Here is an 11,370-nt window from a genome sequence, read left to right as displayed (position 1 = left end):
ACAGATGAATGTAGCGGAGTAACTAAAGTAACTAGTAACTAAAGCTGGAACAGATGAATGTAGCGGAGTAACTAAAGTAACTAGTAACTAAAGCTGGAACAGATGAATGTAGCGGAGTAACTAAAGTAACTAGTAACTAAAGCTGGAACAGATGAATGTAGCGGAGTAACTAAAGTAACTAGTAACTAAAGCTGTAACAGATGAATGTAGTGGAGTAAAAAGTACAATATTTCTCTCTGAAATGTAGCGGAGTAGAAGTAGAAAGTGACATGAAAAGAAAAGACTCAAGTAAAGTACAAGTACCTCAACATCTGGTACTCAAGGACAGTACTGGAGTAGATGTACTTAGTTACATTACACCACCATTCCTTCCCCCCCGCCACACGATGTCCTCTCAGACCTTTGATTCAGATGAATAAAAGCTTTATTAGGAAACCAAACGGTAACAGAACTTTGTGTGAACAGGAAGCTGCTGCACCAGCTGGTCCAGGGGAAGGAAGTGTCCCAGGAGGAGAACTTTCTGCCCAAACACCAACGAGTCAAAGATCTCTGTCAGAGAGCCGAGTACCAGACGCCCTGCCAGCAGACCGGACAGGTACGCAGAGACCACAGATACATGACACAGAAACACCACAGAAACATGACACAGAAACACCACAGAAAAATGACACAGCAAACACCACAGAAACATGACACAGAAACACCACAGAAACATGAAACATAAAAACCACAGAAACCTGACACAGAAACACCACAGAAACACCACAGAAACATGACACAGAAAAACCACAGAAACATGACACATAAAAACCACAGAAACCTGACACAGAAACACCACAGAAACATGACACAGAAACACCACAGAAAAATTACACAGAAACACCACAGAAACATGACACAGAAACACCACAGAAACATGACACAGAAACACCACAGAAAAATGACACAAACACCACAGAAACACAACAGAAACATGACAAAGAAACACCACAGAAACATGACACAGAAACACCACAGAAACATGACACATAAAAACCACAGAAACACCACAGAAACATGACACAAAACCACAGAAACACCACATAAACACTACAGAAATATGACATAAACACCACAGAAATTTGTCACTGAAACACCACAGAAACATGACACCGAAACACCACACAAAAACCACATAAACATGACACTGAAACACCACAGAAACATGACACCGAAACACCACATAAACATGACACATAAACCACACAAACACCACATAAACATGACACAAACACCACATGAACATGACACAAAAACCACAGAAACATGACACAGAAACACCACATAAATACTACACAAAAACCACAGAAACATGACACAGAAACACCAGCAACATGACACAAACACCACAGAAACACCCCAGAAATGTGTGTATCTCCGTGTGTACTTTGTCCACAACAATCTCACCAATCGCTCCCAAAACCTCCCAGTTAGAGAGGAAATGCCCTCAACCTATTCTTCATAAATCTTTACAATCGTTTCCTGAAAGAACCGAGCAGGTCTGCCTATTTGCACCGTCCACATCTTCTTTTAAACTTGACATTTTCAACGTGTAGCTCGCTAGCTACAAGTTTATTGTTGTTTCTCAAAGAGTTTGAGAACGGCAACACACAGCGAGAGGAAGGGGAGGGATATTGGGCTTTATCCTGGAAATGTACTTATGTGGATCCAGACTACATTATCCCTGATGCTACGGAGTAATGGGTCTTATCACTTTATCCCATTACTTCACTCTTGATTTCATTACTTTTCTGTCGATCCTAATGATTTGATCCCAATCCCATTACTCATTCCTCTTTGTTTAGATGTTATTAATAACTAAATGTAGCTGACATTTTCATTTACCATTAAAAACAAAAAAACTTCACTTAGAAGAGCAGAGAGCGCACACCTGCGGCAAGGCAAAACACGCTGTCTAACAATGTTACCGAAAGTGAAAAATAATTTGTTTATCCGCTCCAAAATGTAATGAGTTCTTCTTTGGTCCATGCTACATCCTTCCACCAAGTTTAATGAAAATCAGACGGGGAGTTTTTCTGTAATCCTGCTGACAGACAGACAGACAAAATGAAAACATAACAACCTTGGCGGATTAGGGTGAGTTTCTGTTGGAATAAATGCAGGAAAACAGCGATGGCTGCTGCTGTAGTAAACAAACAGACTTAATTAAAGAAAGCGGACAGAACAATAAGAGGCTTCTCTCAGCGAGATGAAAAACCAGATGTCATCTCTGAAAGCCGACAGACACAAAAACGGCAATAATGAAGGGACAGAAAGCTGAAGAATCGCAGACGTGAAGAGAATCAAGATGAAGCCGCACAACAGAAACTTTTTCCCAGTGTTTGTGTGCGTGTTCACGCTTGTTTGAAGTAAATTACACTTGTCGAAAAATCCCTTTAGCCAGTCGATTAGTCTCTTAGCAACAGTGTCTGCCGGCTGCTCTGATAAACAGCCTGTCGACTACTGTGTGTTTGTGTCTCTAATGACTAAGTAGAAATGTATTCAGCTTCTGCAAAACAACAAAACAAACGCTTAACGAGACGTGTCCACAGTGGCGTCGTTGTGTGTGGCGTTGGGAGCCAAGTTGAGCATTTTGTTGAGTTGCCTCCGTCAACCGTGGGGAATACCCGACAGAGGCTACGTGTCTAGGAAACTTAACAGGGTTTGGGCTTTAATTCATGCATTTGATCTAGGAGCTACAAGCTAATCCGCAAGGCCGGAGGTATAAGATGAGAGGCCTACCTTTGACTCCCGGCGCTGCTCTACGTTGCAGTGTCAAACAGCGCTGACACTCACCCAGATTTAGGTTGTTTGCACGCAGATCTGTTTTGCTGTTAGCCACAGAATAATGAGATAGGTACATTACATAGCAGTCATTTATTAATTAGCGTAAGGCAACACATTTTCACATCATGATCCCTGATATCAGTTCTAGATTAGAGGCTGAAGTAGCCGACAAGAACCTGCTAACGAGAGACTTCTGTAACGTCAATACAATAAAAATGGACCTACATAACCAAGTTGGTTCAGTGCTGGCTACAAGTTAGCAATCAACTACAACAAAGGCTGTCACTGGAATGGCGTTTTGTGCTAACGTTAGCAATCAAACAATCATAGATACTGTAGCTACAACGTTTTTTAAATGATTTCCATCTTCTGTTATTGTTTGTAATGAGAAAAGTTTATTATTTTACGGATTTCACAATGCAGCCAGATCCCTTGGCGTTATGCCATAAACCGTTTAAATGTGAGCATGCGCAACTCACATCTGGTAGCGAGAGTCTCTACAAGAACTTTCCAGAACAATCAGGTGTTTATTAAGCTAGTATCTCCCTTCCACTCCAAGCACTCCGACAGTTAAACTCCACGCTTCTCTTTTCTGACATTGTCGTTATCAAAAAGATCTGTGATGTCGTATTGTGTTTTTCCTCCTTCATGAATCTCTTGTTGTCCGTGGTGTAGCAGAGGAGACATATATGATTTTGAGGCGTGTCTTTTGGTAAATTGACTGGATACTTTTGCTGTGTCTGAATGGCCTGGCGCGTGTTTTTTGCAGAGCAGAGAGCCGTTTCACGCACGCTTCTGGGCCGGGCCGTGCCGTGCCGTGGCTGGTGGAATATTAATCATTGGCTTTAATGGCAGCTGTTGCTCGCGGCGCCCAAAACATTAACACAACTTGGTGGGGAAACGTCACGACAAATCACCCTCACCTGTGTGTGCGCATGCGTGTGCTTGTGTGTGTGTGTGTGCCCATGTGTCTGTGTATGTGAGTGTTTGCGTGTGTGCCTTTTGTGTGTGTGTGTCTGTGCTAATGTGTGTTTGTTTGCGTGCGTGTGCATGTGTGTGTGCGCATGCACGTGCATGCGTGTGTGTGTGTGTGTGTGCATGCATGCGTGTGCAGGTGGTGGTGATGGCGCAGTGGATATGACACCTGCCTTTGGTGTGGGAGACCTGGGTTCGATTCCCACTGCGATACATCAACCAATGTGTCCCTGAGCAAGGCACTTAACCCCTAGTTGCGTGCGACCTCTGACATATATAGCAATTGTAAGTCGCTTTGGATAAAAGCGTCAGCTAAATGAAATGTAATGTGTGTGTGTGTGCGTGTGTGTAGAAGTGGCAGTGTGTGGAGGACGCCACAGGAAAACTTCGACTCTTCAAGTGCAAGAGTGAAGGGGGTGGAGCTAAGATCTTCCAGAGGGGCATGGCCGGCCGCCAGCGTCCAATCAGCATCAAGTCTCAGCTGTACAATCGCGGCTCCAACCCGTGCGACTGCGACTTCGGCGACCTCCAACCTGTGAAGCCACGACTCTCCCCGATGAGGCCGTTCAACAAGAAACCGTTCTTCCCCAAAAAGAGTAAGTGTTGGGGTTAGGGTTTTAGGTTCTTGTTTCATCACGATTATGTCCTAGAATTTTGGATTTTGGATATCTCTGTTTCCAGTGGTGTAGTCTCTGTGATACGCAGGTATAGGCAGTATACCCACTAAGAAAGCTCCAGGATTTCCATATACCCACTTAAAAATGCCCAATGACACCAACAACATTCTTTGCATTGTAATTTTTATATATTTTGAATTGTCATCTGTGTTTAACTTCTTCACGTAGGCTAAATAAAGGGATTTCCACCATAAATTGGTGCATAAAAGTGTGTCAGAATACAGGAAATGAAGTCGTAAATGCACTAAACTTCCTGGGGAGGACACCCAGACCCCCCAACTATGACATGCCCCCCCAAAAGGCCCATTCTGGCCCATATATACAGTATAGTAGTAGTAGTAGTAGTAGTAGTAGTAGTAGTAGTAGTAGTAGATAACTTTATTGTCCCCGTGGGGCAGTTGGGTTTGCGGCACAATCGCAAGGCACTTTATGACAAGACATCAGACATATGATACAAACGACACCGATAGGCATAACATGAAGAATATACATCACACACTACAGTGTTATACACACTGGGTATGACCAGGCCAGCTTGACGACTAGCTTATTTTTAATGATTTAAGGCTGTTATGGCTTGTGGTACGAAAGAGAATTTGGATCTGTTCTTGGTCAGAAGGTGTAGGCAGAAACGACGCCTAGATGGCAGTAGTTTAAAAGGAGATGCCAGGGGGTGTGTGTGTAGTCACATACAATGTTATTGGCCTTTCTCACCAGTCTGTCTTTGTAAATGTGTTCAATAATCGGTAGTGTTATCCCAAGTAACTTGCTGGCAGTTAAAACTGTAAAGGCCCATTAATATACAGTACAGTATACCCACTACAATACATTAGACTACACCACTGCTCTAGTTATCAATCGGGTTCAGGGGGTTTAGCTTTGACACTCTTTTGGGGGATTTAATAAGACTGAGTTGTAACCAAAAGGAAGTCATGTTTGAAAGCTGCAGCAGTGATTTCCTGAAGGGATGCTGACCTCCAGTGTCTGAACTGTGAACTGCCGCTCTTCCCTGAGAGAGGAGATAGAAACAACACCGCCTTCTTTTGATTTTACTTTTCCTGGAAATGCTTCTTAAGATTCAGTAAAGACTGTGTGATGTCGATAAAAGAAATTATGGATGGATGGATGGACGGACGGATGGGTGGGTAGGTAGGTAGATATATAGGTAGGTGTAGAGAGAGAGAGAGAGAGAGAGAGAGGTAGGTAGATATATAGGTAGGTGTAGAGAGAGAGAGAGGTAGGTAAGTAGAGAGAGAGGTAGGTAGGTGAGAGAGGGTAGGTGAGGTAGAGAGGGTGGGTGGGTAAGAGGGGTGGGTGGGAGGGGGGGGGGGGGGGTGGGTGGGGTGGGTGGGGGGGTGGGTGGGTGGGGGGGTGGGTGGTTGGGGGGGTGGTGGGGGGGTGGGGGGGGGGTGGGGTTGGTGGGTGGGGGAGGTGTGGGGGGTGGGTGGGTGTGGGGGTGGGTTGGGGGGTGGGTTTTTGTGGTGGGGGTGGGGGGGGATGGGTGGGGGGTGGGTGGGTGGGTGGGGGTGGAGGGTGGGGAGAGGTGGTGGGTAGAGGGTGGAGTGGGTGGGTGGAGAGTGGATGGTGGGGGATGGGGTTGGGGTGGTTGGGAGGGGATGGGGGGGTGGGTGGGGGAGGGTGGGGGTGGGTGGGGATGTGGGTGGTGGGGTGGGGGGGGGGTGGGTGGATAGAGGAGGGGTGGGTGGGTGGGGGGAGGTGGGGTGGGGAGGGGTGGAGAGGGTGGGATTGGGGTGGGTGGGGAGTGTGGGGGTGGGTGGAGGTGGGTGGTGGGGGGGGGGGGAGGGAAGGGTGTGGGGGGTGGGTGGGTGGGGGGTGGGTGGGGAAGGGGGGGGGTGGGAGGGTGGGTGGGGAAGGGTGGTTGGTAGTTAGGGAGGGGTGTGGTGGGTGGTGGGGGTGGGTGGGTGGTGGGAGGGAGAGGGTGGAGTGGGGAGAGAGGGGGTGGAGGGGTGGGTGAGGAATATCTGGTCGGTCGGTCGGTCGGTCGGTCGGGATCTGGATCTGGTCTGTGCGTTTCGTTGCCTGTCTGTCGTGTGCTCCATCTTCTATTTCTGTCCTCCGTTCCTCCATATCCACTGGTCTGTGCCTGTCTGTGGCTGGACGGCCTCCGCTGTTCGTTCCTGCTCGTGTGCCTGCTGCTGTATCGTCCTGTCAGTTCCTCCTGTGGTCGTCCGCCTTTCTTGTCACGTTCTAGGTCTGGCTTGCTGGTCCCTCCGTGGGGTCCTGGTCTCTCTCTCTCTGTCTCTCTCTCTCTTTCTCTCTCTCTCTGCTCTCTGTGTGCTCTCTGCACATGTCTCTGCTGGTGTGCTGTGGTGTGTGTGTGTGTGTGGTGGTGTGTGGTGTGTGTGTGTGTGTGTGTGTGTGTGTGTGTGTGTATGTGTATGTGTGTATGTATGTGTGTGTGTGCAATTACATAAGAGGTTTGGAACACACCTTCTCATTCACATTTCTTTTTTTTTCATGACTATTTACATTGTAGATTCTCACTGAGGCATCAAGACTATGAATGAACACATATGGAATTATGTACTTAACAAAAAAGTGTGGAAATAACTGAAAACATGTCTTATATTTTAGATTCCTCAAAGTAGCCACCCTTTGCTTTTTTTTTTATTAATAAGGGAAAACTTCCACTAATGAACCCTGACAAAGCACACCTGTGAAGGTAAAACCATTTCAAGGTGACTACCTCATGAAGCTCATTGAGAGAACACCAAGGGTTTGCAGAGTTATCAAAAAAGCAAAGGGTGGCTACTTTGAAGAATCATAAAATATAAGACATGTTTTCAGTTATTTACACTTTTTTGTTAAGTACATAATTCCATATGTGTTCATTCATGGTTTGATGCCTTCAGTGAGAATCTACAGTGTAAATAGTCATGAAAATAAAAGAAACACATTGAATGAAAGGTGTGTCAAACTTTTGACCTGTACTGTGTATATATATATATATATATATATATATATATATATATATATATATATATATATATATATATATATATATATATATATAACACTGGCAGCTTTAAAAAAGACGGCAAGTGTTAACATAGTCTTCACACCCATAGTTCGGTAGGCTCTGTGGAATTCCAACACATTCTCACTCCCACACGTAAAATACAGACTCTTTGGCGTTGTTATTAACGCTACATGTCTCCTTTAGCATCAGATCTAAACGCGCTCTATCTAAACACGCTGGGTCGGGACTATTGGCGTCACTTTGGACGCAGTTAGGTTGAGGAAAAGATGGCGGGTGGGTTTATAAAAGGTACGTTTACTGGACACACGGGACAAGAACGGGACATTTGGGTTTAGGAAAAGGTATAGGTTACAGGCTATAGGTGTGAAAGCCCACTTAGACTCACCGGGCCTGAACAAGATGCTCTGCGGGTCCCTTGCCTGACTTTAATTCTCCTTCCTCAGCTTCCCGTCTCCTCCTCGTCTGACTCCCAGTCTTCCTCCCTCAGTCTGACCCCAGTTCCTCCTCCCTCAGCTCCCGGTCTCTCCTCCTCAGTCTGACCGCCCTCCCTCCTCAGTCTGACCAGTCTCCTCCCTCAGCCCTGCCCTCCCTCCTCAGTTCGACCCAGCTCCTCCTCCCTCGCCCGTCTCCTCCTCCCTCCCTCAGTCTGACCCAGTCTCTCCTCCCTCAGTCTGACTCCAGTCCTCCTCAGCCCTGCCCTCCTCCTCCTGCTCCCAGTCTCTCTCCTGCCTGACCCAGTTCTCCTCCCCTCGCCCGACCGCCCTCCCTCAGCTCCTCGCCTCCTCCTCAGTCTGACCCAGTTCCGTCCTCCCTCAGTCTGACCGGCTTCTCCTCCCTCGTCTGACCCAGCCCTCCTCCCTCAGCTCCCAGTTCTCCTCCTCAGTTCGACCCAGTCCTCCTCCTCAGTTCGACCTGCCCTCCTCCCTCAGTCTGACCCAGTTCCTCCCTCAGCTCCTGCCCTCCTCGTCTGACCTAATCTCCTCCCCAGTCTGACCCAGTCTCCTCCCTCAGCTCCTCGTCTCCTCCTCAGTCTGACCTTAGTTCTCCTCCCAGCCTCAGTCTCCTCCTCGCCTGACCCAGTCTCCTCCCTGCCCACCGGTTCCTCCTCAGCCTGACCTGCCCTCCCTCCTCAGCGTCTGACCGTCTCCTCAGCCCGCTGTCTTCCTCTCCTCAGTCTGACCGTCTCCTCAGTCTGACCTGTCTCCTCCCTCAGCTCCCAGTCCTCCTCCTCAGCCTTCTCTCCTCAGTTCGACCCAGTTCCCTCCTCAGCTCCCAGTTCTCCTCCGCTCCTCCCTCCTAGTCTGACCCCTAGTTCCTCCCTCCTCAGTCTGACCCTAGTCTCTCCTCCTCAGCTCCTAGTTTCTCCTCCTCAGTCTGACCCTAGTCTCTCCTCCTCAGCCTGACCTAGTCTCTCCTCCTCAGTCTGACCTAGTCTCTCCCTCCTCAGCTCCTAGTCTCTCCTCCTCAGTCTGACCTAGTCTGTCCTCCTCAGTCTGGACTCCAGTTCTCCTCCTCAGCTCCTAGTCTCTCTTCCTTAGTCTGACCTAGTCTGTCCTCCTCAGTCTTACCTAGTCTCTCCTCCTCAGCTCCTAGTCTCTCCCTCCTCAGCTCCTACTCTCTCCTCCTCAGTCTGACCTAGTCTCTCCTCCCTCAGCTCTCGTCCTCCCCTCCCAGCTCCTCTCTCCCTCAGTCTGACCTAGTCTCTCCTCCTCAGTCTGACCTAGTCTCTCCTCCTCAGCTCCTAGTCTCTCCTCTCAGTCTCACCCTAGTCTCTCCTCCTCAGCCTTACCTAGTCTCTCCTCCTCAGTCTGACCTAGTCTCCCCTCCTCAGCCCCTAGTCTCTCCTCCTCAGTCTGACCTAGTCTCTCCTCCTCAGCTCCTAGTCTCTCCTCCTCAGCCTGACCTAGTCTCTCCTCCTCAGTCTGACCTAGTCTCTCCTCCTCAGCTCCTAGTCTCTCCTCCTCAGCTCCTACTCTCTCCTCCTCAGTCTGACCTAGTCTCTCCTCCTCAGCTCCTAGTCTCTCCTCCTCAGCTCCTACTCTCTCCTCCTCAGTCTGACCTAGTCTCTCCTCCTCAGCTCCTAGTCTCTCCTCCTCAGCTCCTACTCTCTCCTCCTCAGTCTGACCTAGTCTCTCCTCCTCAGCTCCTAGTCTCTCCTCCTAAGCTCCTAGTCTCTCCTCCTCAGTCTGACCTAGTCTCTCCTCCTCAGTCTGACCTAGTCTCTCCTCCTCAGCTCCTAGTCTCTCCTCCTCAGTCTGACCTAGTCTGTCCTCCTCAGTCTGACCTAGTCTCTCCTCCTCAGTCTGACCTAGTCTCTCCTCCTCAGCTCCTAGTCTCTCCTCCTCAGCTCCTAGTCTCTCCTCCTCAGCCCCTAGTCTCTCCTCCTCATTCTGACCTAGTCTCTCCTCCTCAGCTCCTAGTCTCTCCTCCTCAGCCCCTAGTCTCTCCTCCTCATTCTGACCTAGTCTCTCCTCCTCAGCTCCTAGTCTCTCCTCCTCAGCTCCTAGTCTCTCCTCCTCAGCCTGGCTCGGCCTTCGTGAAACATACCAAGCCAGGATGCACAGATTATCGGTTATCCTGGATTTATATTCTGCTTTTGTGAAACAGGCCCCCGATCTTTATCAATCAGTTACACACACGTTTACACATTATACACACACACACACATGTTACACTTATCATACACACAGCTCCTACCTGGTATTTGAGCAAGTAATTATCACCTGATGAACCAGAGTAATCTATTACTACCTGATGAATCAGAGTAATCTATTACTAACTGATGAATCAGAGTAATCTATTACTAACTGATGAACCAGAGTAATCTATTACTAACTGATGAATCAGAGTAATCTATTACTACCTGATGAATCAGAGTAATCTGTTACTACCTGATGAATCAGAGTAATCTGTTACTACCTGATGAACCAGAGTAATCTATTACTACCTGATGAATCAGAGTAATCAGTTACTACCTGATGAACCAGAGTAATCTGTTACTACCTGATGAACCAGAGTAATATATTACTACCTGATGAATCAGAGTAATCAGTTACTACCTGATGAACCAGAGTAATCTATTACTACCTGATGAACCAGAGTAATCTATTACTACCTGATGAATCAGAGTAATCTATTACTACCTGATGAACCAGAGTAATCTGTTACTACCTGATGAATCAGAGTAATCTGTTAATACGTAACTTGTGTCTCATATTTAACAGAGAAGGTATTTTGTTTATTTTATGTTTTTCTTTTGACATTTTTGTCACTTTTTTGAGGTTTTTGTTGCTTTTTCTCCCTTGTTTCTACCTTTACATTAACGCTGGTATTTCTATTGTAAAATAGCCTTTAGCAGAAGCAACACACTGTTTTCACTATGCTTTGTTCACCATGGCCTGTGCTGTATTTCACTTGTGAAAATTGTAATAATACTTGGAAAAACAAATAGCCTTTTGCTTACATTATTCACACATTACTTGTTAAAGGATCATGTTATAGTTTCCTGTGTGTCTGCTCGTGTGTTTTGCGTTTAAAGTTTGTGATGAATTATTCCAGATCGTCATGTCCTCTAACCTCCAGCTGTATCTGAGATGATAACACAGCCATCACTGGAGATAAGACAGTAACGTTTATTTATAGAGCACTTTCCACAGATACACTTCTGTTTGTGTGTGTGTGAGGATGAGTTGAGGATTGTTCCACCAGATGGAGCCCTGACTCTCTTCCACAGTTTAGATTCTGTCAGAAACAAGAACACAAGTGGAGCACTAACTAAAATAATCTGTTCACCTTCAGCTCTGATCTCTAAATGTTTGATGTTATGATGTGTTTAATGTCTCCAGCTTGTTCATGGTTGTGTGGTACCAGTTCTCTGTGTCCTCTCTGTCT

The 11,370-nt window shown here is 47.0% G+C and overlaps 1 pseudogene; it reads left to right on the top strand.

Annotated features, from left to right (window-relative positions):
* Nucleotides 1–8,472, top strand: part of LOC120548960 — a 47,070-nt pseudogene extending 38,598 nt beyond the window's left edge.
* Nucleotides 8,473–11,370: the final 2,898 nt, after the last annotated feature.

This window comes from Perca fluviatilis, chromosome 20 (assembly GCF_010015445.1).
Source record: "Perca fluviatilis chromosome 20, GENO_Pfluv_1.0, whole genome shotgun sequence".
Classification (NCBI taxonomy): Eukaryota; Metazoa; Chordata; class Actinopteri; order Perciformes; family Percidae; genus Perca; species Perca fluviatilis.
This window is presented reverse-complemented; position numbering and strand designations above follow the sequence as displayed.